Source organism: Triticum dicoccoides, chromosome 4B (assembly GCF_002162155.2).
Source record: "Triticum dicoccoides isolate Atlit2015 ecotype Zavitan chromosome 4B, WEW_v2.0, whole genome shotgun sequence".
In the NCBI taxonomy this organism is placed as follows: domain Eukaryota; kingdom Viridiplantae; phylum Streptophyta; class Magnoliopsida; order Poales; family Poaceae; genus Triticum; species Triticum dicoccoides.
In genome coordinates, this window is record NC_041387.1 from 330,639,923 (window position 1) to 330,653,540 (window position 13,618).

The following is a 13,618-nucleotide window of genomic DNA, read 5'->3' on the forward strand; positions in this document are numbered from 1 at the left end:
GGGTAAAACTTCATCTCCGATTACACAACTCGGTGGGACCGATGTGCAAGGGTTAGGGTAAAACTTCATCTCGGTTTGACCGATTACACAACTCGGTGGGACCGATTTGGTAATAAGCAAAACAGAGAGTTGGCCAGGAAAACTCGATGTGACTGATGACATCTTCTCGGTGGGACCGAAAATATTGCAATAAACAACAGAGAGTTTGCAAGCCCATCTCGGTGGGACCGAGATCCCATCGGTGTGAGCGAATTGATTAGGGTTTCTGGCAGTGGCTATGTCAACTGAACTCAGTGGCGCCTGACGGATCAAATCAGTGGGGCCGAGTTTGACTTTTGGTTTTGGACATATGTGGATATGAGAAAGTGGTTGAGGGATTTGGAGCATATCACTAAGCATTTTGAGCAAGCAAGCCATTAAGCAACACCTCATCCCCTTTTAATAGTATTGGCTTTCCTATAGACTCAATGTGATCTTGGATCACTGAAAATAGAAAATGTAGAGTCCTGAGCTTTGAGCTTGAGCCAATCCTTTGTCCTTAGCATCTTGAAGGGGTTCCACATCCTCTTGTCCATGCCACTGCACTGTTGGACTTATCTGAAATATACTAGATGTAAAGGCCAACCAGAGATATGTTGACATTAATTACCAAAATGACCCAGGGAGCACTTGTGCTTTCATTGTCCTGTTTGAGCCATCTTCGATGCCCCATGTACAGGATTTTCCCAGACCAGCCATCTTTCCTCGACGTTAGATGCTTAGACGTCATATCATCCATGCACCGCGTGCATCCGCAATATCCATGGCACACCTGGCCTGTGACATATCCGTAACCAAGATAGTCGTGCACTGTCGTGATCAGTGTGACTCTCATGTAGAAATACTCGCCTTTGCTGGCGTCCCATGTCTTGGCCGATGTTTTCCATAACGTGTCTAACTCCTCTTGAAGTAGCCCCAGATACAAATTAATATTATTTCCTGGTTGTTTCCGCCCTTGAATCAGCATGCTCATGTGAATGTACTTCGACTTCATGCACAACCAGGGGGGAGGTTGTACATCCATACAAATACGGGCCATGTGCTATGGTTGGTGTTCTGGTTGCCAAACAAATTCATGCCATCGGTACACGCTCCGAGCATGATGTTCCTTGCATCACATTTGAAATACCGATAGAAGCTGTTCAATGCCCTCCACTGGCTTCCATCCTTGACATGTCTCAGCTTCAGATCATCTCCATCGTCGGGCTCCTTCCTCTCCGCGTGCCAGCTTATTAGCTTTGCTTCCTTGGGATCTACAAAATACCACTGAAGACGGGAAGTGATCGGTAAGTACCATACAACTTTCTGGGGACATTTCTTCCCGGCCTTCTTGTATCGAGAAGCATTGCACACTGGACAACTTGTTTTTTTCGCGTGCTCCTTCCGATAATTTATGCAATCGTTGATGCATGCATGGTATCTAACATGCGACAGATCAAGATGGCACACGATCTTCTTGGCCTCATCAACACTAGTAGGACATAGATTCCCCGTGGGAAGAACATCCTTTAGGTACTTGAGATGCCCATCGAGGCTAGTGTCGGTCCATTTGTTTTTATCCTTCGTCTTCAGGAGTTGGAGCGTGAAACTCAAGCAGGTCACCTCAGGATTGCAACCTTCATACAATGGAGTGCTCGAGTCTACCACCAGTTGCTCCAGCTTAGCCTCCTCTCTAGAAGCAGCTCTCTTAGTACTCGTCCCCTTGCAAAGCAGTGCTTGAACATGAGGGTCCTACACGATTGAACTCAGTACCGACGAACTCTACTGCGTGGAGTCCACGTTCTCTCTGCCGCCATGTCCGGCCCCTTATCCTCTGCCATGTCCGGCCCCTTCTCCGCCGCCATGTCCGGCCTCTTCCCCGCCGCCATTATTGATCATCTCTTCATCTTGCCCCGTGTCGTCATTGCCTGCCCCGTCGGCGTCCTCAACATCGTCATCCTCATCTTCAATTATCCATCGAGTATAGCCATCCATGAAACCAGTCATGAGCAGGTGCGCTTCGACACGACCATCGTCATAGGGGTCGAGCCAAACTATTCCTTTGCATTTTCAACACGGACATAAAACCTCTGTCCGGTTATTTTCTTTCATGTCCTGCACCGCCGACTACAACCACCAGTCCACCATCGTTCCACTGACCATCATGAATGTCTGCACGGTAATAATAAATAAATTGATTATAAAAATGAATGCATGCATCAAAGTCATACAAAAATTCGGCATGACCTTCCCTAAAAATAGGACATATAGATCTAGAGTTTGCCCGGAATTTGACGAAACGGAAATAAATCGACATTTTGGTAAAACATAGGCAACTCAAAAGCACAATTTGGCGTCAACTCATGCCACACACACAATTTCCATCATATCGCCCAATTATCGTATCACACACACACACACACACACACACACACACACACACACACACACACACATATTTCCATTTTGCAAAAGCATGAAATTTTAATCACCTCTATCTCAAGATCGAGCACACGATGGAGATGATGATGTAGAGAGATCAAAAGTGCACAAAGCTCTTCTTCACAAAGATAGATCTTGTTTGGGGGCAAATAGGTCACTTAACTAAATGCTACATCTACCTAGCTAGCTAATTTGGGAGGAGACAACTTCAACTAGTGGAGGGGGAAGGAAAAGGAGAAAGGAGATACATTAATGGAGGTGGTGTAGTTAGCTAGGAGTAATGACGAGAGAGAAAGGTAGGTAGAAGAGGGAGAGTAATGGGGGGAGAAGTATTGAGGAATAAGAAGAGTGAGAGAGGGAGGATGTGGGAGGTAGGGGAAAGGGAAGAGAGGAGATGGGGAGGGGAGGACGGGTGGGAAAAGGTGGTGGTGTGCTGCATCTTAGCAGTAGCGTGGGAGGAAAAACGCGCTACTGATAAGAGCGTTATAGAAGTCCTGCTTTTCTCACACACGCTACTGCTAAGTGGGGCCAACCGTGTGGCCAATTTCAAAATTAGCAGCAACGACCTGAGTAAAAAGCATGCTACTACTATTGTGTTTGCCGTCAAACTTAGGTTGGTGGGTACTGTCAGTCGATTTTTGTAGCAGCGCGGTTTAGCCCGCACGCGCTACTGCTAAATTTATATCAGTAGCGACTTTTTGTTACCCGCGCTACTGCTAATTAGCAGTAGCGCTTCTTTTTGTGCCGCGCTGCTGCTAAGATTCTGTGTATAAGGTTTTCCCTAGTAGTGGACCTTGAAAACCTAGTCTTTGAATATGAGGCAAGGTTTAAATGTATGAGTTTGGCTGCCAGTTGCAGGACCCGAGAGACTCACTCTTCCTCTTATGATGGTGAGCCTTTGCCATGGAAACCCAAGGATAAGATCGCTAACACTTCATCACCAGCACCTCCTTCTTCACCACCAAAAGAAAATTGAGTATCGGGTATGGGCACTCCCCTTGGCTTCCGCCAAGCTTGGGGGAGGTGCCCCGGTATGGTATCACCTCCACCAAGTTTTGCTTTTACTTTTCTTAGTTCAATCCATAACTATCTTTCCCTTTAGATGAATAAAATTTTAGTTCGATCCTTTCTTTTCGAGAGTTTTCTTAGTGATCTACCCTTGTAATATTGTGCGAGATTTATAATGAAGTTTAGTTTGAGTTTTGCTTTCTTTACTTTCATGTTTCAATAAAAAGAATTGAAATAATTGAAAAAGATCATTTGCTAATCTTATGGTAAGTAATGACATCACACAAGGAAAAGTATAAGTAGAAAATTTTATTGTAGATTGACAAACATAGCATTGGTCAATGATGCAATTCATGAAAGAATTAATAAGGGAAGAGAAGATTCACATGCAAATACACTATCCTGGAAATCTTTTGTGATTGTGAGCACCCATCAAAATATTATATGCCAAAATTGTTGACGTTGGACAAGGAAGACAACATAATAATTTATGTTTGTTCATATTCACATCGAAGCTATATCGTCATAGATCCTTCAACATGTGGTGTTTGCCCCTATCTTTGCTAGCCAAAAATTCCGCACCAGGTAGAGATACTACTTGTGCATCCAAAAACCCTTAAACCCAAATCTTCTCTTGAGAGTCCACCATACTTACCTATTGATTGAGTAAGATCCTTCAAGTAAGTTGTCATCGGTGCAATAAGCCAATAAAAATTGCTTCTAAAAGTGTTAGATCATTTAGTGTAACAGAAAATTGAGTGTTGTACAAACTTGTGATGGTGTAGAATAAAAGCGACAGACTGCATAATAAAGGTTGCCATCATTAGGGGCAATATAACGTGACAATCTGTTGCACTAAGGGACTGAGCATACAAACAAAAAGCGCACGGCAACCTCTGCTTCCCTCTGTGAAGGGCCTATCTTTTACTTTTATGCATTTACTTTCATGTAAGAGTCAAAGTTTTTCTCTCTATTCCTTTTTATTTTTCTCTTTTGGCAAGCATCATGTGGTGAGGAAAGATTTAGGCACATATATCCAGTTGGATATGGGTAGCATGAGTTATTATTATTGACATCACCCTCGAGGTGAGTATGTTGGGAGGCAAACTATAAGCCCCTATCTTTCTATGTGTCCGCTTGAAAGGTTTTGCTTATGTGTATGCGGTGAATGCTAGCAATCATAGAAGACTATATGCTGATTGAGTATGCGGACTTGCCAAAAAGGCTCCAATACGCGACCCTTCCTGAAAAGATGATGAATTGTAGTTGCAAAGTTGACTGAGAACATAGTTTGTTTGTTTCCAATAGAGTTTATACTTTATACTTCGATGTTGTGATGAATTGTTACTTGTTCATGAGAAGTCTGTGATAAAAGTTCTATGATAAAAGTTTTATGTTAAAGTTTGTTGCTGTCATAATAAGTTACATCATGCTTCTATGTCTGTATTTTGTTTTTATCGACACCTCTCTGTCTAAGCATGTGGACATGTTTTTCGATTTCGGTAGTCGCTTGAGGACAAGCGAGGTCTTTGGGGGAGTTGATACGTCCATTTTGCATCATGTTTACCTACTGTTATTTATGTTGTTTTTATGCATAATAATGCTTTTTGGGGTAATTCTAATGCCCTTTCTCTCATAATTTGCAAGGTTTACACAAGGAGGGAGAATTCCGGTAGCTGGAAATCTGGACCTGAAAAAGCTAAGCCAAGCTACCTATTCTGCACAACTCGAAATGAGTTGAAACTTCACAAGGAATTTTTATGGAATAAATGAGAATTATTGGAGCAAATAAGTACCAGAGGGGGGCCACCAGGTGGGCACAACCCACCTGGGCGTGCTAGGGAGCCCAAGCGCGCCCTGGTTGGTTGTGCTCCCCTCGGCCCACCTCTGGTAGTATTTAAGTCATTTTGACCTAGAAAAAATAAGGGGAGGGCTTTCGGGATGAAGCACTGCCGTCTCGAGGCGGAACTTGGGCAGGAACACTTTTCCCTCCGGCAGAGCGATTCCGCCGGCGGAACTTCCCTCCCGGAGGGGGAAATCATCGTCATCATCATCACCAACAACTCTCCCATATTGGGGAGGGGAATCTCCATGATCATCTTGAATAGCACCATCCACTCTCAAACCCTAGTTCATCTCTTGTGTTCAATCTTTGTACCGGAACAATAGATTGGTGCTTGTGGGTGACTAGTAGTGTTGATTACATCATGTAGTTGATTACTATATAGCTTATTTGGTGGAAGATTATAGGTTCAGATTCATTATGCTATTTAATATCCATCTGATCTTGAGCATGATTATCATTTGTGAGTAGTTACTTTCATTCTTGAAATCATGTTGCAAGTTATCATGTGAACTCGATATGTGTTTGATATTTTGATGATATGTATGTTGTGATTCCCTTAGTGCTGTCATGTGAACGTCGACTACATGACACTTCACCATATTTGGGCCTAAGGTAATGCATTGTGGAGTAGTTATTAGATGATGGGTTGCGAGAGTGACAGAAGCTTAAACCCTAGTTTATGCGCTATTCTATAAGGGGCTAATTTGGATCCATATTGTCCGATTTCGGGTTCCACAAACCAATGAGAGGTTTGAACTCTGGGGTGTGTGCGACGATCTCACTCTCCCCGACCTGCCTACTCGCCGATCTCACAGCCTAGCGGCGAGCTCGAAGGAAATGGGACACAACAATTTACCCAGGTTTGGGCCATGTTGCGGTGAAAAACCCTACCCCTGCTTTGTGGTAGATTTGCCTCGAGGGGCTGAGGAAGAACTAGTACAATGGAGAACAACCTCAGGAGGTGTATTCGTGGGATCAAGTGACCTGGTGAGCTGGTGATGGTGGAATGAATCCTATCTTCCTATGGTGGTGGCTAAGTCCTATTTATAGTGGCCTTGGTCCTCTTCCCGAATGGAGGCGGAAGGGGTCCCACAACGGCCAAATTTGATGGGAGACAACAAGTACATCTTAACCTGACGAAAGTGGTCTTCGCCTGCAAAAGCCTCTAGTTGTGACGCTGCGGTGGGCTCGGCGATGACCTTCGTCCTGCCGTCCTGGCGGTCTTGGTCTTGTTGCATGGGAATAGAAACCTTTGGCTGCTTCCTCAAGACTCCGCGCCTGCTGCTTGCCTCCTTTGCACCAAAGAGGAAACTATTACACTACGCCCACTGGCGCCCACCTAGCCTTGATCGTCGTGGCTCACGTCACCCAAACCTCGCGAGATGAGCCTTGCATAGAAATCTCCGCTCCTCGGGAGCCAACCTAAGGAGGCTGACCCCCTTGGAGGTCTTGGTGTCGTCCGCCTCGCGAGGGTCTTGGGTTGTTGATGTGGAAACTGGGTCGTACCAGGCCATCGATGGAGCCACGCCGCGGGCCGTAGGCAAGCAAGTCTAGGTAACCCCGTATCCAGAACACCGACAGTAGCCCTTGGGCCCAAGGCGCGCTCGGCCTTGGCTTCTAGGCGAAGCCAAAAGGCAAGTGCGGAGCGCCGCGGGCCCCAACCTCCTGTGGCCTTGGGTCACATGTGGCGGTTGATGGGACGTGGGCGTCTCCGCTTCCCCATGCTGCCTCGGCAACTGCCCAACTGGACGAGTCGATGTTGCATGCAGGGAAAACCATCATTGCACAGGATCGTGGAGGCTGGCGGTTAGCCTCTCTCCGGCTATAAATGAGGGGAGGGGTGGAGCCCCCCTTGCTCATCTCCATCGTCATCTTCTCGCTGCCCGTTCCTTCTTCTTATCCACCTTGCCGTAGCATCCATTGTGCCGATCAGGAGATTCTCTGTGGCGGAAAAGGGGAAAGCCCCTCGAGAGGAGCCAGAACCGCTCCCGCCGAAGAAAAGGTTTTGCATCCGTCGCAACGCCGGCGTAGGGCAGGAGGTGACCCGACCTTGGCACGAAAGGCCTCCACTCGGCTTCCGGCTTCCCTTATACGCCCATGCGCAGGACAACAATGCCCACCGTGGAGCGATTCCAGGCAGCAGCGGGCGAGCCGAAGTTGAGCGGCCAGCAGGGCCATGAACCCACGCTAAGGGTAGCTCGCGTGAGTTCGTGGTGTGGGTAGCGATGCCTCCTCCCGCGTCTATACGGTTCCCGAGAATCATCACCGACGAGATGCCGCCGAGGGGGCTGCTAGAGCTATGGCTACAACACGCCGGGTGCTGCAGCCTGGCCACCGGAGCTGAGGTCGAGGTAGTGCCTCCCGGCGGTATCTTCATTACCCGTGGATGGGTCGAGGTCGCCCACGCCTGTCGTGCTGAAGGGGCTCTCGCCATCCACTTCGAGTAGGATGGCACCTCCACGTTGCTCTTCAAGGTCTTTGACGAGGAGGGTCGGCGGCTGGAGTGCTGCCCTGGAGGAAGCAGCCCGCGGGGCGTGGGCGCCAGCGCTGAGCCCGCCTCCAACTCCGCCGGTGTCCCCTCCAGCAGCAGCGATGACTCCTGGGAATCCAGCGACTCTCCCGAGCCCAGTGATTTTCCGGAGTCCAGCGATGATAGCTATGTGCTGCTATGCTCTCGCCGTGCTCGGAGTGCAGCAGCGGACTTCTTCCGGCATCGCAGGCGATGCCCCTTGGCCCGGTCCTCCGAAGTCTTACTTCTTTTGTTTCCCTGCGCGGAATTATGACAAGCTCCATGGGGGGTATGTAAAAACCATGATGCTTTTGTTCCAACGATATTCTTCCTAGCACTATGTTGAAATCGCGTATCCCGCTCTGGCATGGTTTCCCTTCCCGTTCCTGAGGTAGCTCAGTGCTCTACGCCAACAGGACCTACTCCCTATGCTGGCTTCAACCATCGCTGGTATGCCAGGTCGCGATGCCATGGTCAAGGCTAGGAGGAGAGCGGCCCGAGGTCCAGTGAGAGCTCCTAAGACATGATTCTCACGAGGTCCCCTTTAGCGTGCAAGCAGCTGCCTAAGGGCCATAAAGGAAAGCAACATTGCTCGAGCGGAACTGCGAAGGTCGTGCGATTGGGTCGTGAGTCCATGCTAACATGCGAGTTACTTATCTTTAGTGAGCTTCGGTGCTTCCCTGGTGTGGTACCCATTCATGCCTTAGTGGTGGCGCCTCTAGGTAGGGCTCACGACGGCCATTCCCTTTTCTCGCTTGTCTGGGTGCTCTACGTCCTCGGTCCCAGCCCTTGAGCGAGGCTTGGCTGCCTCTGGTATGCGAGGTCGCGATGCCGTGGTCAAGGCCAGGGGTGAGGTCTGGAGAGCCAGTAGGAGCTCCTGAGGCGTGATTCTCAAGAGCCCTGCCTTTAACGTGTAAGCGACTCACGTGAGAAGGGGGTGGCCATTGGGCCCGCCCATTGCTAGGCTTCAGATACACTTGCGAGTTAGCCTGTGGAGGAGAATACGACCTCGAACAGAGCTTGCTACCTATCCATTGATCTTTCCGTAGGAAGATGAAGGCACCAAGGACCTGGCGAGGTGGCGTATGTGAGGCGGGTCGCGAGCCAGAGCTCGGTCTCTCAGATTTGTCAGCGTTGCTGACGGACCCGAGCACAAGCACCGTGCCAGCATGTGTAGCCCCTGTTGCGGGTTGAGCAAAGGGCGAGTCAGCAATGGAGAGAGGCCGCGAAGGGTATATGACTTGAAACAAGCAGGTGATAATCATAAAGCAACTCATGGGAGATGGTTAGCTAGCTCAAATAAATGCAAGAAGGATACATGGCACAGGGACGGACCCACACGGCTTGGGGACAGTGCAGCCCGAGGGGCGCCCCCAACTAAATGAACTAAAAGATGTCAGCTGGCAGCGTTGCTGAAGAGGTGTTGGAGTAGCCGAAGGCGTGCGCTGCAGAAGTCGCTCCTCATGAGCTACCCGGCCCTGAACCTCGGGAGGCTTTGGAGGCCCGGGGGGCTCATGAGGATCTGCTGCCATCTCTGCCTGGATCACCTGGCGCCTGGCCTCCTGAGCTGCGAGGACGCCTCGCATGTGGTACTGGGATGCAGCTGCTGTGTTTAGCAAACCGAAGGGCATGCTGACGTAGCTGCGAGGGCGGCCCTCACATCGGCCAATGTAGGACGGCCAGAAGAGCTCCTGAGACACATCCTTGTTGAGCCCCGGGATGTCGATGCAGACGTGTAGCTTCTCGTCCTTGCCTGGGTGAGGAGTCGCGCCTGGCGATGGGTGGCGATCGCCCCGCATGGTCCTTGCCTCCTGAATCTCCATGGTTGCCTTGTCGACGAACTCCTGAGCGTCAGGCGCCTCGCGCCCAGCGCTCTATCCGCAGAAGCGTGCGCTGAAACATGCCTCCACATGACGCCCGAGCACCTCCCTCATGACCTTAGCCAGGTCAGAGGCCCTCCAGAGGGGAGACCCCGGGCCCAGCCTGAGAGGGGCGTCGGGCATGCCTTCCTATGCGAGAGGGGAAGGCACACCATCCATAGAGTCCAGGCTGGAGGCGGCCCCGCCGGATGCCCCATCCTCTTGAGGTCCCTGGGAGAGCAGCTACTTCTTCGTCTTGGGAATAGTCTCAGGAGGGAGGATGGCGCCCTCATCACCTGGGTTCTCTATCACTGCTACCTTGTAGGCGCACTCGAGGGAGCACACCGCGTCCTTTTCTTCACAAGCGACCATGATGATGCCGCAGTTCCCTGGCATCCTTAGGATATTATAGTAGTGGTGCGTTGCCGCCATGAACTTGGCGAGAGCTGGGTAACCAAGGATGGCATTGTATGGTAGGCGAATGTTGGCGTTGTTGAAGTCGATGAGCTCGGTGTGGTAATTGTCACACTTGCCGAAGGTGACGGGGAGGCGGACCTGCCCGATCGGGTGCGTGGAGCCATCGGTCACTCCTGAGAAGGGCTTGGTAGGCTGAAGCTGGTGATACGACAATTGGAGCCTCTTGAACGTCTGGACAGAGAGGACATTGAGCCGTGCACTCCCATCAATGAGCGTCTTGGTGACGAGCACGTTGCTAATGATGGGTGAGCAAAGCATTGGGAGCGCGCAAGCCGTGGCCGCGGACTTGAGTTGGTCGGAGGAGTCGAAGGTAATGGCGTATTTGGACCACCTGAGCAGGCACGTCACCTCGAGCTTTGGAAGGGTTGCGTTCACCTCACGCGCAAACTGATTGAAGATGCGATGAGAGGCTGGGGCCTGGGAGCCGCCCATGATGCAGGCGATGGCACGAGGCCCTTGAAAGGCCCCATCCCCCTCGTCCTAGTGGTGGTCTTCATTCCTTCTTGGAGGCGGTGGCAGCGGAGGAAGACCAGCGTTGCCCTGAGGCTGATCCTCGCGTGGCTGATCCCTCTAGGCATCCTCGCGAGGCTGGCCCTCCCAGCGGTCCTTGCAAGAGTGGTCGCGCCACTCCTAATGATGGTCACGGCTGTCCCAGCGTCCTCCACCTCGGCCTCGTCCACGACCATAGCCTCGATCGTTCCGCTCGGGGCGACGACCGAGGAGCCCATTGCAGATGGCCCTGAGCTCCTGGCAGTTGTTGGTGTTGTGGGTGGGCATGTTGTGGAAGACGCAGAACGGGCGGCTGCCCTTAGATGACTCTGGGTGATCACAGCCGCGCTTCATCTCTAGCTCGGCTGCGAGCATGGCCGGTGCCTTGCGCTTCATGTCCTTGGCCTTGGCCTTCTTGTCCTGTGGGTCTGTGTAAGGGAGCCCGGGGAGGGAGAGGCGTCCCTCCTCAGCTCTCGCGCACTTGGTTGCCATGTTGAACATCTCCAGGGCCGTGCATAGGTCTTCGTGTATGGTGAGCTCCTCCTTCATCTTGGCTTCGCTGACGCTATCGTTGAATGACAAGATGATGGCTTCATCTGACACCTTGGGAATCTTGCGGCGAACGCTGTTGAAGCACTAGATGTACTTCTGCAGGGTCTCTCCTAGTTCCTGCTTGACGCGCCGCAGGTCACCCGTGGCTGGTGGGTGGTTACGGGTGCCCTGGAAGTTGGCGATGAAATGTTCCCGTATCTCAGCCCAGGAGGAGATCGATCCTACGGGCAGGTTCAGGAGCGAGGAGCGTGCGCCGTCCTTGAGGGCCTTGGGGAACCAGTTCGCCATGACCTTCTGGTCGCCGCCTCAATGCTCAACTCGTAGAGCTGCAGGAACTCGGTGGGGTCGGCGGTGCTGTCGTAGCATGAAGGCAGGTCAGGCTTGAACTTCCATGGTCCGATGACGCTACGCAACTCCGGAGTGAACGCACGACACCCCGTTGTGGTCACGAGAGCCCGCCGTGGAGGTGGAGCCTGGTCTTGGCATTCGCGCACCGCCACCACAAGCGGCGTGCGGTCTTGACGTGGCGCTGGGAGCACGCACGCATCTTCTTATGGCCGCTGGACAACCTCGCAACTTGCTTCATCACGCGTGGGCGCTTGACGCTGCGGATCATGCAGAGGCGCCACCCGCCCTGGCTCAATGACGGCGTCTTACCTTGGGGGCAGAGGAGGCACCCTGTGAGCTACATCTCCCGCAACAGGCGGCGGTTGAGGCAGTGAGCAAGCCGGTGCAGCAGAATCCCCAACAGCGCTGACGAGCTCAGCGATGCGGTTGAGCCAGTCCTCATAGAGGTCGTCGACCGGGCGGTAGCGCAGGAGCTCGCGTGCCATGAGAAGAGTGGCCTGCGAGTTCGCCATGCCAAGACGAGCGTGAGAGGACGAAGCAGCTGGAGTCAGAGATAGAGTTACGATGCGCAAGTCGCGGCGCATAGACGTATGTAGTGAAGAGGCTTGTTGCTCGTGGCCTGCGGCGCCAGTGGCAGCGTTCACCACCAGTGACGGGGTTTGGAGAGGGCGGCAGTCGCCCGCCGGTGCGGTCTGAGCGACACGGGCGGCAAGGGCAGCCCGGCACTCAGCACGAGCTCGGCGTGCGTTAGCAATGGAACCGGTGGAGTGGTGGCGAGTCGATCGATGGAAGAGAAGCTCCTATGCACCCCTACCTGGCGTGCCAAATGTCGGATTTCGGGTTCTGCTAGCCCTTGAGAGGTTCGAACTCTAGGGTGCGTGCAAATATCTCACTCTCCCTGACCTGCCTACTCACAAATCTCACAGCTTAGCGCGTCGAGCTCGAAAGAAATGGGACACAACAATTTACCCAGGTTCGGGGCACCTTGCGGTGTAAAACCCTACTCCTGCTTTGTTGTGAATTTGCCTCGAGGTGGTGAGGAAGAACTAGTAGAGTGGAGAACAACCTCAGGAGGTGTGTTCTTGGGCTCAAGTGAGCTGGTGAGCTCATGAGGCTGAAATGGATCCTATCTTTCTATTGTGGTGGCTAGGTCCTGTTTATAGTGGCCTTGGTCCTCTTCCCAAATGGAGGCGGGAAGGGATCCCACAACGACCAAATTTGAAGGGAGGCAACAAGTACATCTTATCTTGACTAAAGTGGTCTTCGCCTACAAAAGCCTCCGTCCTGCCATCCCAGCAGTCTTGGTCTTGTTGCATGGGAATGGAAACCTTTGGCTACTTCCTCGGGACTCCACGGCTGCTGCTTGCCTCCTTTGCACCAAAGAGGAAACTGGTACTACGCCCGCTGGCGCCCGCCTAGCCTCGATCGTCATGGCTCACGTCACCCGAACTTCACGAGGTGACCCTTGCATAGAAATCTCCGATCCTCAGGAGCCAGCCTGAGGAGGCTGATCCCCTTGGAGGTCTTGGTGTCATTTGCCTCGCGAGGGTCTTGGGCTGTCAATGTCGAAACTGGGCCGTACCAGGCCGTCGATGGAGCCGCCGCAGGCAGGCAAGTCTAGGTACCCCCGTATCAAGAACACCGACACATATGTTTAATGATATGGTTAGATTTTATCTTAATACTTCTTTCGTAGTTGCGGATGCTTGCGAGGGGGTTAATCATAAGTGGGAGTCTTATTCAAGTAAGAACAACACCCAAGCACCGGTCCACCGACATATCAAATTTTCAAAGTAGCGAATGCGGATCAAACAAACATGATGGAAGTGACTAGATGAAGTTCGTCCTGTGTCCTCGAGAACGTTTTACTTATTATATAAGACCGTCCCAGTCTATCCTTTGCTAAAAAAAGGATTGTGATACCTTTCTGCAATTATTGTTACTATTGTTACATGTTACTTGTAACAAATTATCTTGCTATCAAACTACCTATTGCCGACAATTTCAGTGCTTGCAGAAATTACCTTGTTGAAAACGACTTGTCATTTCCTTGTGATCCTTGTTGGGTTT